This window comes from Scomber japonicus, chromosome 11, assembly GCF_027409825.1.
Source record: "Scomber japonicus isolate fScoJap1 chromosome 11, fScoJap1.pri, whole genome shotgun sequence".
NCBI lineage: Eukaryota > Metazoa > Chordata > Actinopteri > Scombriformes > Scombridae > Scomber > Scomber japonicus.
The window spans coordinates 21,185,408-21,199,416 of NC_070588.1; positions in this window are offsets into that span (position 1 = coordinate 21,185,408).

Here is a 14,009-nt window from a genome sequence, read left to right on the forward strand (position 1 = left end):
CCCAACCCGCTACTACCACCTCCCGCAGAGCAAAACTTTGCTCCAAACTGCCCGCCATGCGAGCTCCAGCCTCTATTTGAAGAGTAAGACATGAAAGCAACTGCAGACCCTCCACGTGGGCTTGTATCGGATCTTAATTAAAAAGCCCTGCATATTATTTGCTGTAACAAAGGGAAATTTGGGGGTTCATTTAAATCCAATTAGGCCTGTGCTGATGCCTCAGGAGATGAGAGAGTAATTGCTGTTTGAACACGAAGGTCTTTGTTCTGGGCTCCAGTAGATTGATAAAGGCAATAAGCACACAATGTGGAGCGAGACGGGACAGGCTGTGAACTTACAGTATGAAGACTTTTATACACCAGGCCCCGACAATTAGTAGCATGGAAATTGTTCCTTGTTTTGTTCTGGGGAAAAAATGTGATTGAGCCCCCTGTGCTGCAGGTGTTACTGAAAAGATCAGTTGAGTTAATTGCTTCAGTCATTATTGTCTTATACCACATGCAGTGAGCTTCAGCACAATCAAAGTGCAGACTGTTAGTGTATAATTTCACTAACTGAAATAAATTCCCTGTTCTAATGTTCTAATCATCCATTTTTTTCTTCAGGGATTCACCCTCTATAAAAAATCATTACTGATTTATGAGTGGCTCAGGTGTTCCCTCTGATTGACTAAGGTGGGTGGTGATAGTGATCAATAACCCACACAACCCCTCAACCTTACACACACACACACGAACACACACTAATCCCTTTTTTAAGACAAAGAAATTTGCTGAATGGAGTTTGCTTTGTCTTTGGTACCCATCACACTGATCCACCACCACACATGTGATAGCCATGACCTCTAACCTATCCTGACCTATCTGATGGTCTATTGATTGTGTCTGCCTGAGTCTGGTACCACCGCAGTGTGATCAGTGGGACATTTGTTAGGCTCATATGATGATACCTCTCTCATGTCTGTACGTTAGCTTAGCATTAAGACTGGAAAGAGAGGGAAATTGCTACCATGATGATAATTCATAAGTGTCTAAAATCTCAATTTACTACAGATTATAAGTAAACAATGCAGTATGTATTATGATGGGAATAGAATGAGTGAATGAGGAATGTTATTGCAACCTACCATGATATTTTTTGACACATAATCCCCCATAAAACCACAACTTGTATACTTTCTATTAGTGAGATTCAGAGGTGCTGATAAGTGAAATTGTTAACTTTGTTCCCCCTGTTTCCACTCCTTGTGCTGAACAACAATCTGAATATTTACAGATATGAAAGTGGTATCAATCCTCTTATCTAGTAATTCTACTGCCAATAAGAGTATTTGCCAAAATGTCTAAATATTTCTTTAGTGGCTTAATTAGTTTCAGGTTTCTTGACAGAGACACATCAAAGACAATAGTATACATTTGAACCAGCATCACACATGTTATTATAGAAGCAGAAAAGGAAAGCCAAAATTGATGGAAAGGAAACTAACAGCCAGGCAGCAGCTTTTTTGCACATAGGCATTGGACCTGGCCTCAAGTGTTCACAAGTTGACATGCACTTAATTTTCTGTTTGGTTTTCTTACTTGTTAGACTTTGGTTGCAGTGCCGTCACAGCTGGAGAGAGTGGTTTGGCTGAGAAACAGAGTGAGAAAGTCCTGGAATAGTTAAAAGTTATTATCCAGGTATACATCTACAGCTATCAGGTAGCACCATCCCTGATAAATGGACAAAATAAAACAAAAAAACAATAGACACATATAATATGCTATGATTTCTCTTTTATACCAAATGATTTTAAAATAGTGATTTATCATAGCAGTAAAAGCAATGAATTTTAATAATATGCTGAAGTTATGAACTTGTCTTTAGGTCATGATAACTAGCTAAAAACATGAATATGGTTTCTTTCAGGACTTCCATCCAGTATAAAGCAATCAGTGAGACTGACGTTATCCCGAAGCAAACTAAAGATTTAAAGCAGGTCTTGTAAAGATCCTGTACTTGGATAGTTGTCTTATTCTATCCAGACAGAAATGTAGAGACAAACAGCTTGCATTTGCCTCTTTCTCTTGGTTTGTTTGTCCCTGCTTGTTTATTTTAGCTGTCTGCACATTTGAATTAGTATCGTGCAACTAAGCCTAAGCACTGACTTGAGGGCAAAATTCAGCATTTCAAAGAATTTTCTCCTGTACTGCATGACAATGTGATACATCATCGTTTGCACATTGTAGGCGCTATGCATGTCTGTGTGTGCATTTTTGTTCAATGCATGCTCATGTAATTAAAACACCAGATCGATGCTGCTGAACAGCTGGAAACTTTACATCTGCTTCTCAGGAGTGTTGAAAACATTCTTACTCCCTCTCTCCATCCTCTCAGCTCTCAGGCTGTTGTCACACCCTTTAGGTGAGATTAAATTCAAGTGAAACCTTCTGACTTGTTTTAACCTCCCCCCTTCCTTTAGAGCTCTCTGAAGATGTTCAGGTAGGTTTTTTTTTGAAGAGGAGCGCAGCCAGGACACCGAAACACTCTGCTCAGGGTCACATCTGGGGCCTCCAAAAGACCAGATGTCATGTGATGAAGGTGAAAGGTCAGTTTGCTGGCATTAGGCCATGGTCAAGGCAGCAGAGGTCAGTGTCTGAGCTGTCAGCCTCATCCTGCCCTTGGCCTTGAGCTGATCAATAAGAGCATGGTCTCTGGTTGCCTCAGCCAAGCGATCAATGAGACATTTACATTTAGCCCAGTCACTCAAACACATGTTGCCTGTATTCTCACAACAGCGACATGTATTTTCTCACTTTCTGTCTTTCTTCTCTCATCAGTTCTTCCATTTGTTGTTTTTCAAATGAAAACTCATTCATAAGTCTGATGAAATCCGAATATGGCTTTCCCCTCCGATTTTGGTACAGGTGTGTTTTCTTTCAGTCATCAGACCCTCAAATTAAATATTTTTCATAATCAAGAGAATATTAAAAAAAAATGGCTTTGTTAAGTTTGTGTTTGTGCATGTGGTAAAACTGTCAGATATGTTATTCTCTGCTACATGGTGTCTTTTGGTTGTTAATTTCTGCTCTTTTGCTGCTTTCATATATGGGTTACAATTTTATAGCTGTTATATTTTGAATATTTAGCTCACTTTCCTCAAATTTTTCTTTTATTGGAGACAGAATGTATATAAAAATCATGTTGTATATAATTGTTAAAAATGTGTATATGTGAAAAAATGTATGTTAAATCAAAATCCAAATGTTAAATCCAAACGTCAAATCGAAATCAAAATGTTGAATCTAAACGTGAAATCTAAATGAAAGAAAAATGAGCGAGATGTGAGGAAAGTAAGCTAAATATACAAAATATGTCAGCTATAAAACTGTAACCAAAGTTTTACAATCGGCACCCCATATTCATACACCTATGTGCAATATTTGCATTTAAAAAAAATTAATACTAAAGTCACATGTGTTATTGATATGTTTTAATAAATATAGGCTCATTCCTACACTTCTTTTTTTAAAACTTATATCTGCTTATGTCTTCGGTGCAACAAAGAGAAGAAGATTGACATATAACAGTATAACATTTGCCTACACATCTGGCAGATGTGGAGCAACATTATCATTCATTCAGAGCAGGGCTCTTAGTGCAATGTTCACTCTTTTAGCATTGGTTTGGTCTCCACCTACTCCAGGGGGAAATATTTGGCTCTTTATTTGCTAGATGCTCCAGTGTGTTACAAACTAATCGCTAATTTTGTCTGTCTGCCATTTGGGCAGGTAGTGCACAGTGAGATTATCAAGGCTTTTTCAATGAAAACAGTTGCCTGCTGCTGCCAAACAACGCTGATATGACTGGTGAACCAAAATAGTTGTATACAAAGCTGAAAGAAGCTAAAAGGCTCTGCAGAGCTGAGAGGAACTGCAGAGTTAGTGATAATTAAGTCAGTTTATACAAGAGACACCTTTCACATAGTCATTTGATCCATTGTTAATATAGAAATATTGATTAAAGCAGCTATGGCACACAGTCTAACAATACATTTCTGAATTTGAAAATTGGATTTCTTTTTTTAATATATTGTCGTGATTGGCTGCCGTCAGTTACTTTTTATCTCGCTTCTTGTTCTTCCCTGTTAGCTCCCCTCACACTCACCACTTGCTGCTATCATGAACCTCCCTCCATCCTCTGCAGCTTCTCTGTGACATGGGACAGTTAGACAAACTGAAGCTATGTTGTTTGGACAGTGTTTCCTATTAAATGGCCCTTCCTTTATATTCACACATGGTGCATTTCCAGTCCCAGAGCAATTATACACATGACTACACTTGGAGCTAAAGGAACAGGCTGAATCTTTATCACCAGCCAAAGAGCAGCAGCACTGTTACTCCTAGCGAGCTGTCTGCCCTCTGCGCTCGTCTGCATTCCCAATAAAAGAACAGGGAATAATATTTTGTTCTAATCAAGCAACCAGCATTTGGACAAAAAACCTTAACACAGACCTCAATTAGCATTTTGCATTCATTGCAAAATCACACCGCTGAAAAAGTGGAGATGATTATTCACTACAACTTAAAGTAGCAACATGGACTAAATTGCTATGCATAAAATACTGACACATACAGTGGCAAAGTCCTGACACAACCTTTAAGTTTGCCGCTGTTCCACTAGCATCTGTAATTCAATGCATTCTCTAATTTCTTTTATCATAGCCTAGAATGACCATAGACTCATCTATTCTGATGAGCTTGTGAAAGTTGAGCAGCAATGATCTAGACGAGAGCATATGGGAAATGGTGTTTTTTAAGACCTTTAAAAACTAAGGTATCAAAAAACAACAACAATATATTTTGTTATATCTATATTTTAGCCACAGCACCACTTTGGTTGAGTCTAAAATATTTGAATAACTATCAGATGGATTGCCATGAAATCTGGTATCAACACTGATGTAATATATTAACTTTAGTTTTCCCCTGACTCTTCGTCTACTACCGCCATCATAATTTCACATTTTCTAGCTTCTGGGGGCTTAGGTGTTTAGGTTTCAGGTCAGTCACCTGTACACAATTACACAATTCCTGGTGGCCTATAATCAACCAATATTGATTCAAATGCTCAAATGTATTGCAAAGTTAGATTTAAAATGGGACACTAACTTGGTGGGCAATCTGATATTGAAAACATAACAATGTACCCTTAACAATCAGCTTGTCTTCTTCATCCTTTCATTTCTGGAAGGTCTGAAAATCATCTGGATATTACTGAACAATGAAAGACCAGAACAAGCACCTACACGCTCTGAAATGAGTGGCATTGTCCTTTAGCAGTTATTCCTTATGGATATTTTGAGGTCTAAGAAAATCTTGCAGCGGCTAAGGACATTTGAAGATGAGGAAGGATGTTTGAACCCGCACCCTCTTTTCAGTGTCCCAGTGGGGAGCGTATATGGAAAGACAAGTCATGTATTATTTAGAGTCAGACGTTCCTTTGTGCTTGATCAGAGCTTGATTGAAAGGGGCTGTAATTGGCTGTTTCCCCATGTAAGGATATGAACGTCTGCTCAGGAATGAAGGTGAACTTGTAACCTCCAAACTGAATTCGGTCAATAATGCAAAGTGCCTGAAAAGTGTTTGACTCCTCTGTTGTCATGTACATAGAAAGGTCATATCATCAAGGTACTGAGGAAACATTTCTCCTCATTGGACAGCTTTGTGATAACCTGCAGTCCTTGCGGAGTTATTTTAAGCACTAATAGCATAGCACATGAGTACTGGTAATGTGTCAGGGCCACGGGGAGCAGTGTTTTAACCAATCCCTAATTAAAGTAGAATCTCCAAACGGTGTGCTGCTCCCAGTTCAGCAAATGAGTCATGGTTGATATGCTCTTTAAATCATTAGTTGCTCTGATTCATAGCCACAGCACGTTGTTAACAGAACAGGGGCTAATAATCCCGCGTCAAGACGCCCTGATTTGTGGAACAGTTTCTCATGTTCAAAGGGAAGCTCCAGTTTAGTTTATAAAGTGTGTAATCACTGTATCAGTGTTACTATCACATCACTATCACCATCATTACTGATGGGGACTCAGGGCCAGTCACTGCTCATCTACACATAAGACACCTGCTTATTGGCATGGCAACATCTGGCGACACCTCTGGGACAAGAAACTATCTACTACGTACTTGCCTACTTATTGTTACCTCAGGCCGAGGCAAACGCTGTGTTACTATCACATCACTATCACCATCATTACTGATGGGGACTCAGGGCCAGTCACTGCTCATCTACACATAAGACACCTGCTTATTGGCATGGCAACATCTGGCGACACCTCTGGGACAAGAGACTATCTACTACGTACTTGCCTACTTATTGTTACCTCAGGCCGAGGCAAACGCTGCAGTGAACCAAACAGTGAACACTTTAGCTAACGTTAGCTATGTTAGCTAATTGTGCTAACAAGACAGGTATCAACCAATCAAGTAAATATTAAACTTTTCTGAAATGTGGCGGGGGAAGTACTTTTTCTACCAGGAATCAAGTTACATTTTTTCATTTAGAGATGACGAACCTTATTTGGATATAAATCCATAAATTCAGCATGTAGTTACTTCTACCTGATATTAACATGTGATCTGTATCTAGATATGTTATCTGAATAATAGTTTTTTCATTTATTCCTGATTTTAAGAAGCATTCTTATCTTCATTCTGCCTGCACTGTGATTAGATCTCAAATAGAGTTATTGGGGGCTGATGGACCTGTTAACAGACACGGTGCATCAACAGGTATGCTTTTTTTCGTTAGCTTCTGCAACTAATTTAAGTTGTTCCTAAGCCTGCTAAACACTCCCTCCACTAGAAACATGTTTATTCTTGTTTCTTCAGTTGGATGTATGAGCTTAATTGTACAGAATGATATATATATCTATATATGCAGTGTTTGACAATAGAAGGCTGTTTTCAGATTCATCTGCTGAATGTGTAAAGTTTCACATTTGTAAAATCTAAGGTTAAGGTATGTACATACAAGCATCATTTTCTGCCATTACAACACAAACCACACAGTGGGAGTCAGACCACTTCTAGGTGTCTTCTGGGCAGGCTGATATCAACACATTTTGTTCACAATCCCTTTTTCATTCCTCCATTAATATGCATATACATACCTCAACCAGATAGGATGATCACAGACAGATTGCATCATAATGCCAACTGTAAATGGGGTTGTCATATAGCATGTCACAGGATTCTCTCTAGCTTACAATAAAATGCCTTCTAAGAGCAAAAAATACATTTGTACACATGGCACTATATCTTAGAGGCATCGACAGGAATATTAATTAATGAATGTTTAGAACTTTTCTGCATCTGGCTGCTTTAAATGAGATATCAATTTACCCAGTGAGACTATCTTCTAACTGTGATTTTCACTACTATAACAACTTATCACATTTAATGTTTTCTACATGCAGGTTATGTTTATTGGCAACATAAATTGCTCATACATAAGAGTGAATGTGCATCATGGATTGACAAAGCCTTGGCTGTCCTGATGTTCAAGTTCATATCAGAATTAATATATAAAATTAGTTATAATGGTCTGTAAGTTAGTAATATTTGTTTTACTTTGCTACATACAAAAGGCTCCTTAAATGATTTTTGGAAGATGCTTGTTTAGAGAATAGAGAGGTTTTACAATAGAGCACTTTTGACATTGCTATAATAAATAAGCAGTTCAATTCATTTTACATAAACAGATTCATGCATTGAGATAGGAGCTTGATTTTAAGTTTGTTTTATTTCCTTTTTTACAGTAACTCAGACAATCAGTGAACCATGAATAAGTGCTATGAATAGACAAATGCTGCCACACCAGGCAGGCTGTATTTGAATAACAAATGTGAACAAAAAGCAGGTTAACCTTCAAGCTATAGTGTCCAACGATTCAGTGTTAAATATGCATTCAGAAGATTTATTGTCTTGCGTTGATAGGTCTGTGAGGTTGGACCAATGCCACTAAAAAATGGTCTACCCTGCTTCTCGTCCCCACCTCACTCTCTCTCACACTCTCTTGTCAACGTTCTGATCTACAATCAAGATAATCCATCATTGTGGCACATAATGCAAAAAAGATATTAAACTCACTCTAAGAAAATGTATTCTCAGGGACTGAAATGAGAATAAAATGCTGCTTAAGCATTTAGTGAAGGCAAAAAAGGGAGAACTTGACAAACAGAATAAATATTAATTCATTTTCTGATGGAGTTTGGCTCCATTAAAACCAGATGGAAAGTGGTGACAAAATTTGCGCTAAAATATTCTTAAGAATGACATGCAAATCATTACCGTAATAATGCAAAACAATGATAAAGTTATTATAATTACGTCAGCCTGGGTATCTATTTTTCATGGTCTCAAAAATGTGGATCAAATAAATAAAACATGCAGGAAGTGTGAGCAATCTTTATGAATCTGTGGCATGAAAATCAGCCTGAGCAAAATCCAGAGTAACTGATCACATTTCCTATACAACTCTGCACGACTTTCATTTTAAAATAATACCAAATAAAAGAAATGTGCTGCAAAGTTCAAGGCTGCTCAGTTGAGAAGATGCCAACTATGAGCAACAGGAACAGGTTGAGGGAACAGATGGCGAGGCAGGAAAGGGAGAGTTCAAACAAGAAGAAATGCCATGATGCAAGAAAAGCTGCAGAAAGGTCAAGCGCAGAATCGTCACAGATATAGTTGACATGCTGGTTGATGCTATTTCAGTCACAACAGGTACAGTTCAGTGTAGAGGAGAGCATGATTTAGATGTGGCATTTTTTTAGTCTATTACCATACAGATGTTTTCCAACAGATGTCATCACTTAATGCCAATATTCAAGAATTATCAATTCAACCCTTTTTTATGTAGTGTCTTCCATGACGGAGGGTCTATAAACTTCTGAAGCAGAAGTTGAACTATCATATCACACTAAAACACATCATTACATTTTACTGAATTAATTATTTTTTGCCATCAATTCAACAGCAGGTCAAAAACCTAAGATATCTGTACACAACATTAACACAAATGAATAAATAACTATTACTATAGACTGTTTATTTTGCAGTTGTTATGGAGAAAAATTGGCTTAATTCTAGTTGTAAATACTGAAAATATATAGATAGATAGATCCCAGTGAGTTCTGAATAAAAACTAAAGCATCCACTATCAAACCCCAGTCGCAAAATGCAGCTGTGACCTTATACATTCAGGAATACTATGTTGTGTCATGTATTCAACCTTTACTTTCATTGTTGCCTGAGAATGACTTATAAATACATTGATTTTCTACTATAGTGGCAGCCAGTACAAATGCTTTGCAACAAGACATTCAATGCAGCACAACATAAAAAGGCATTTTGCTTCTTTACATTTTGGCAGCGATGAATGCAATCCTGTTAAATGGCAAGTCTTTCCAACAGGAGAAAAATCCTCTCCTGTAGACTTTTACACTGCTGCCAGAAACTTCAGAAGAAACTACAGAAGCTCAAAGTAATGACAGTGAGAAGAAGATTTCACAATGCTGACCAGAAACAACAAAAACTATAACATCTCAACACTTATTGTAAATGGCATTTGTAGATTTAGGCTGTTTTTTTTTTTAATCATGGAATCAAAATATCTTTATGATTATAACTATATATTGTATCTATTACTATTTTTGTCATATGATATATTTTTTTTGTGCCGTGTTTCATATTCAAATCTGCATGAGAATACATGATGTCAAGTCGCTTAACAACTAAATTTCTTCTGCCCTTTTCCAAATATGGTGTTCTTTACAGTGTCAAGATTTACTACTGCAACATATAATACTGTTGGTTTTTAATTTGTGTTTTTAGAATTATGTTTTAGAATCATTTCAAGGACCTAAAACTCTTGAATTTGTCTTTCTGAGTGAGAGAGAAAACCAACAATACACAGATATATTAATGCTTACAAAGATATATCAATAGGTTAACATTATTGTCTTTAGCTTTTGAACATTAACTGTTTCATACAGATTATCCTTAAGGTTCATATTGTTTTTCAAATGCACACATATTGAAATCGTTAGTATGTAAATGTTAAACATCAGTGCACACATCATCACCGGTGTGTGTGTGTGTGTGTGTGTGTGTTCGTGTGTGCTTGTGGCTTCCAGAAAATGGTATCCGTGATTATTCATGTCTTTCAGAAGAATGATTAAATATTCCTTACCCTCAGAGCAGCGAAACAAATGAACCACAGCTGCGTTCTAACAGGAGCTGACAGATCTTTTAAATAATGTTTATTTATCAACGGTAACATTTACCAGCCCTGGTATGGTCCCTCTGGCATGTGATTCAAACTGCCTGAAGCCTGGCGGTGCCTCTTCAGTTGGCATTTCCTTCACTTTGAAAAACTTTGCAGAACTTTGCAGCATGTTTTTTCGGGTCTTCTCTCTTCTTCAGTTCATCTTCAGATATGAACAAGAGAGCGAGCTGAGTGGGGGAAATGAAGGCACAAGTTTTTACATAAGTTCACATAGGTGGAGAAGGAAAAGGAGAACTTGAAAAATATAAAATAAAATAGTTTTATGATAGGGAGGTTGAGATCCTCTTTTTCCCCAAAGTTTAAATTATTACACCAGTGAACATATTTTTAATAGATTAACAGAGCAATGTTTTACAACTAAGTATAGGGGCAGTATAGCTAAATTGCGATCCAAATGTATGAATTAATAAATGAATATATGAACATATTAATTTATCATCTGCATGGAGATACATTATTCACTGCCTCCTTCTTCCTCAGCATCCATGCTAGCGATATCATTATACTTCAATTAATATAAAATCCACTTTTACCATTGCAAAGCCACACTCTACTTTCAAGGAACGCCAGTCCTACTCGGGGGTCAGAGGTATAATTTTGCAAGTTGAAACCAGTATAAAAGCACAAGCGGGCAGGCACACAGGATTCACATGAAGCCTGTCGTTTGAAGCTAAAGGATCCTGAACATTAGGCTTTCATTTGAGCCTTCAACTAAAGAAGATGATTCATTGTCTAACGTGCAGTTAGCAAGTTTCACAGAAAATGAACAGGTAAAACATTCAAACTATGTCTGGAGTGAGTGATTGTTTCTGTGATTTAGTTTATTTTCTTTTGCTTTTTACTGTGTTGCTTTCTGTGTGTATCAGGTTTGCTGCATGACTGAAAACTGTATGCTTCATGATGTGTTCAAATACAGGGTTAGGGTTCTTAAACTTAAGCAACAAGAAAATGAATCCTTTCTTTTGTTGTTTAAGCTTCTTTATTCACTTATTTCCTCTCCTAATCAGATCCATACTACTAGTGTGCACATACACATTACCTCAAGCCAAAGAAAGAGTTCCTATTGTCCACTTGTGTCCGAATCTCGGCACAAGAAATGTGGCTGTGTTTGTGTAACTTTAGAGAGACATCACCTACGTTATTATCGGCGCGATGTGACTCTAATTTCAGTACCAGTGTAGTTCAAGTGTTAATAATAGGCCCCTGTTTGCTTTGCAATAATTTCAATTCATAATACATAATTTTCATAAATGTTACTCTAATGAAGGGGAGGTTGCATATGAAGCAACTCTTATGAATACACATGAAGAGTGAAACAAAGAGAGTACAAATCATTTGAATAGTTACATTAGAATTGTATATTTTGTTTTCTATTAAATATGGTAAACAGTGCTTGTGCCTGTTTATTTTTTGAATCCATTTACACACACTGACATGCATAAGGCTAACAGATATGACAGTGCCCTCTTGTAAAATGGCATTAATAAACATGTGTAACATTAAAACCGTCTGAGGGATTACGGTTCAGCAGAATGGAACATTTTATTTTACCGCTGAGACACACTGGATGAAGAATCAGAGGTTTAAAGCAGCGTGAAGTGAACCTGTGTGTGAGGATATTTAGAAGAAAAATGCTGTTGAAGGATTTTGTTACTTTAAATATAATACAAGCTAATAGTTTCTGTTCAGATTGTGAAACCTTTACTGTGAGTTCAAGACTATGGCTTTATGAATTGCTGAAAATTATGTTGGGGAAAAAATGACAAATAAATACATTTAGTAGAAGTTAAGAATACTTGATAAGAGCATTAGAAAAGAAAAAAAATACAATTCCACTCATTTCATACTGACAATCTAATTTATTCTTTGTTTAAATTGATAGTCACTTACAGCTTCTGTTGTGAAAATGATAGCTTTGTTTATGAATTTTTAGAGCTTTTTAATTATAGAAATAAATCTAAAAGTAATGAAAACCTGAAAATACTCAAATTAATTCAACAGTATTAAATAACAAGAGAAAAGAATAAAATGAGAAACATAGTGAAATGTGGAAATATTCAGACTATACAATATAGTCACATTTACTCTTAAATAGAGAGGTCACTTTAGTGTTCAGATTGGGATGAAAAGGTACAATACTGGCTTTGAAGCCCTGATGCCTGCCTCACCAAAGCCCTGTGTCACAACACTGCATAGGGAATGATATGCAAGAGCGATATTTGAATATTCATGACTAAATCCATCAGCTGTTTGCACTGTAGCATTAATTAATAGCTCGAGGGGAAGCTACACCCAAATAAGGAGCTGAAGCAGTTGGTGCTTAACTACGGCAGTCCCAAAGAAGAAATTAAAAAGTGAGAAATTTGTAACCAGTGGGTGCTAACACAGTGTGGCTTCCCTAAAACAGCATGAGATGTATGCATTGAAAGATTTTACTCATTCATTTAACAATCAATAGACTTCCATATGTTTTAATTGACGAAGACAACAAAGTGAAACTTAAACACTGCATTGAAATAATATCTGATAGGTAACAGTCTTAAATGAAATCACACTTTTTATAGAACTTGTTGGATTTGTGTGACATACTGTGTGTGCCATTAAAAAGTGTATAAATATGCAAGCGGAAAGATGGTTGAAGAGTCCCAATCATCTCCTACGCCGTTGCTCTGGCAATTAAAAGAGGGCCGCTGAGAGGAGTTTCACTGTGAAAGACATTAGCATGCCTTTGAAACAAGAGACCTTGAGTATGAACAAGGGCCATCCATACACACTTTGGAATGTAATTTATATGCACAAACTGAGGTGTGAGGCCAGAGGATGTTAGAGGGGCAGAAATGATCCACTCAGTACAGGTGTAGCTCTCACTGGCCAACAGTGTTATACCAGTTTTTATACCGCCAGTGATTCTTTACTCATCAGTGAATTAACAGTCACAATAAAAACTTAAAGATAACATTTGAAATATATATATAATTGTATGCTTTGCTTGTACTTTTCTATCTTCTCTATGATCTTAAAGAAATATGGTGCCTCATCAAAGTGTTTTATGTTCTAAGCTGAGCATCAATAGAAGTGTTGATGTTCAAGTGTTTGCTTGATGACCTGAGTTTCTTTCTGTGCCACTGCCACCAGTACCCTATGTGCTCAGCTCTCTGAATTATGCATGGTGATTATATGATGTAGTCCTCTGAATTGTAAATTCTCACAATTATACAGCCCATTGTCTATTCATTATTTCAAAACGAATGGGAAATTATGTAAAACTATCTCTAAAGAGGAAAGCAGCGTGTAATATGACTTGCCATATTGTTCATGCAATTCAAATACTTTGCCTTTTTCTGAGAGTTGAAAGTAATCAGATTTAAATAAAATCTGACTGGCAAGTCATGTGGGATTATGATACATTTGGAAGATAAGCTATGATAACTACGTGCCATGAGGTGAGAGCGCTCAGGCAAAGAGTGTTTTCCAATTAACTTAAACCTCCCTCAAGGTTAAATATACAAGTGTAGACTGAGAGTCGAACTTATCTTCTTTTCTCCACCAGAAGAGTGAAGGACTTCGACATGTCCCACAGTGTCTGTCGGCCTCTCGGTGTGCTTTGTTTTCTGATCGCATCACTCAAGCAGCATATACATTATACACATACTGTATGTTTACATAGA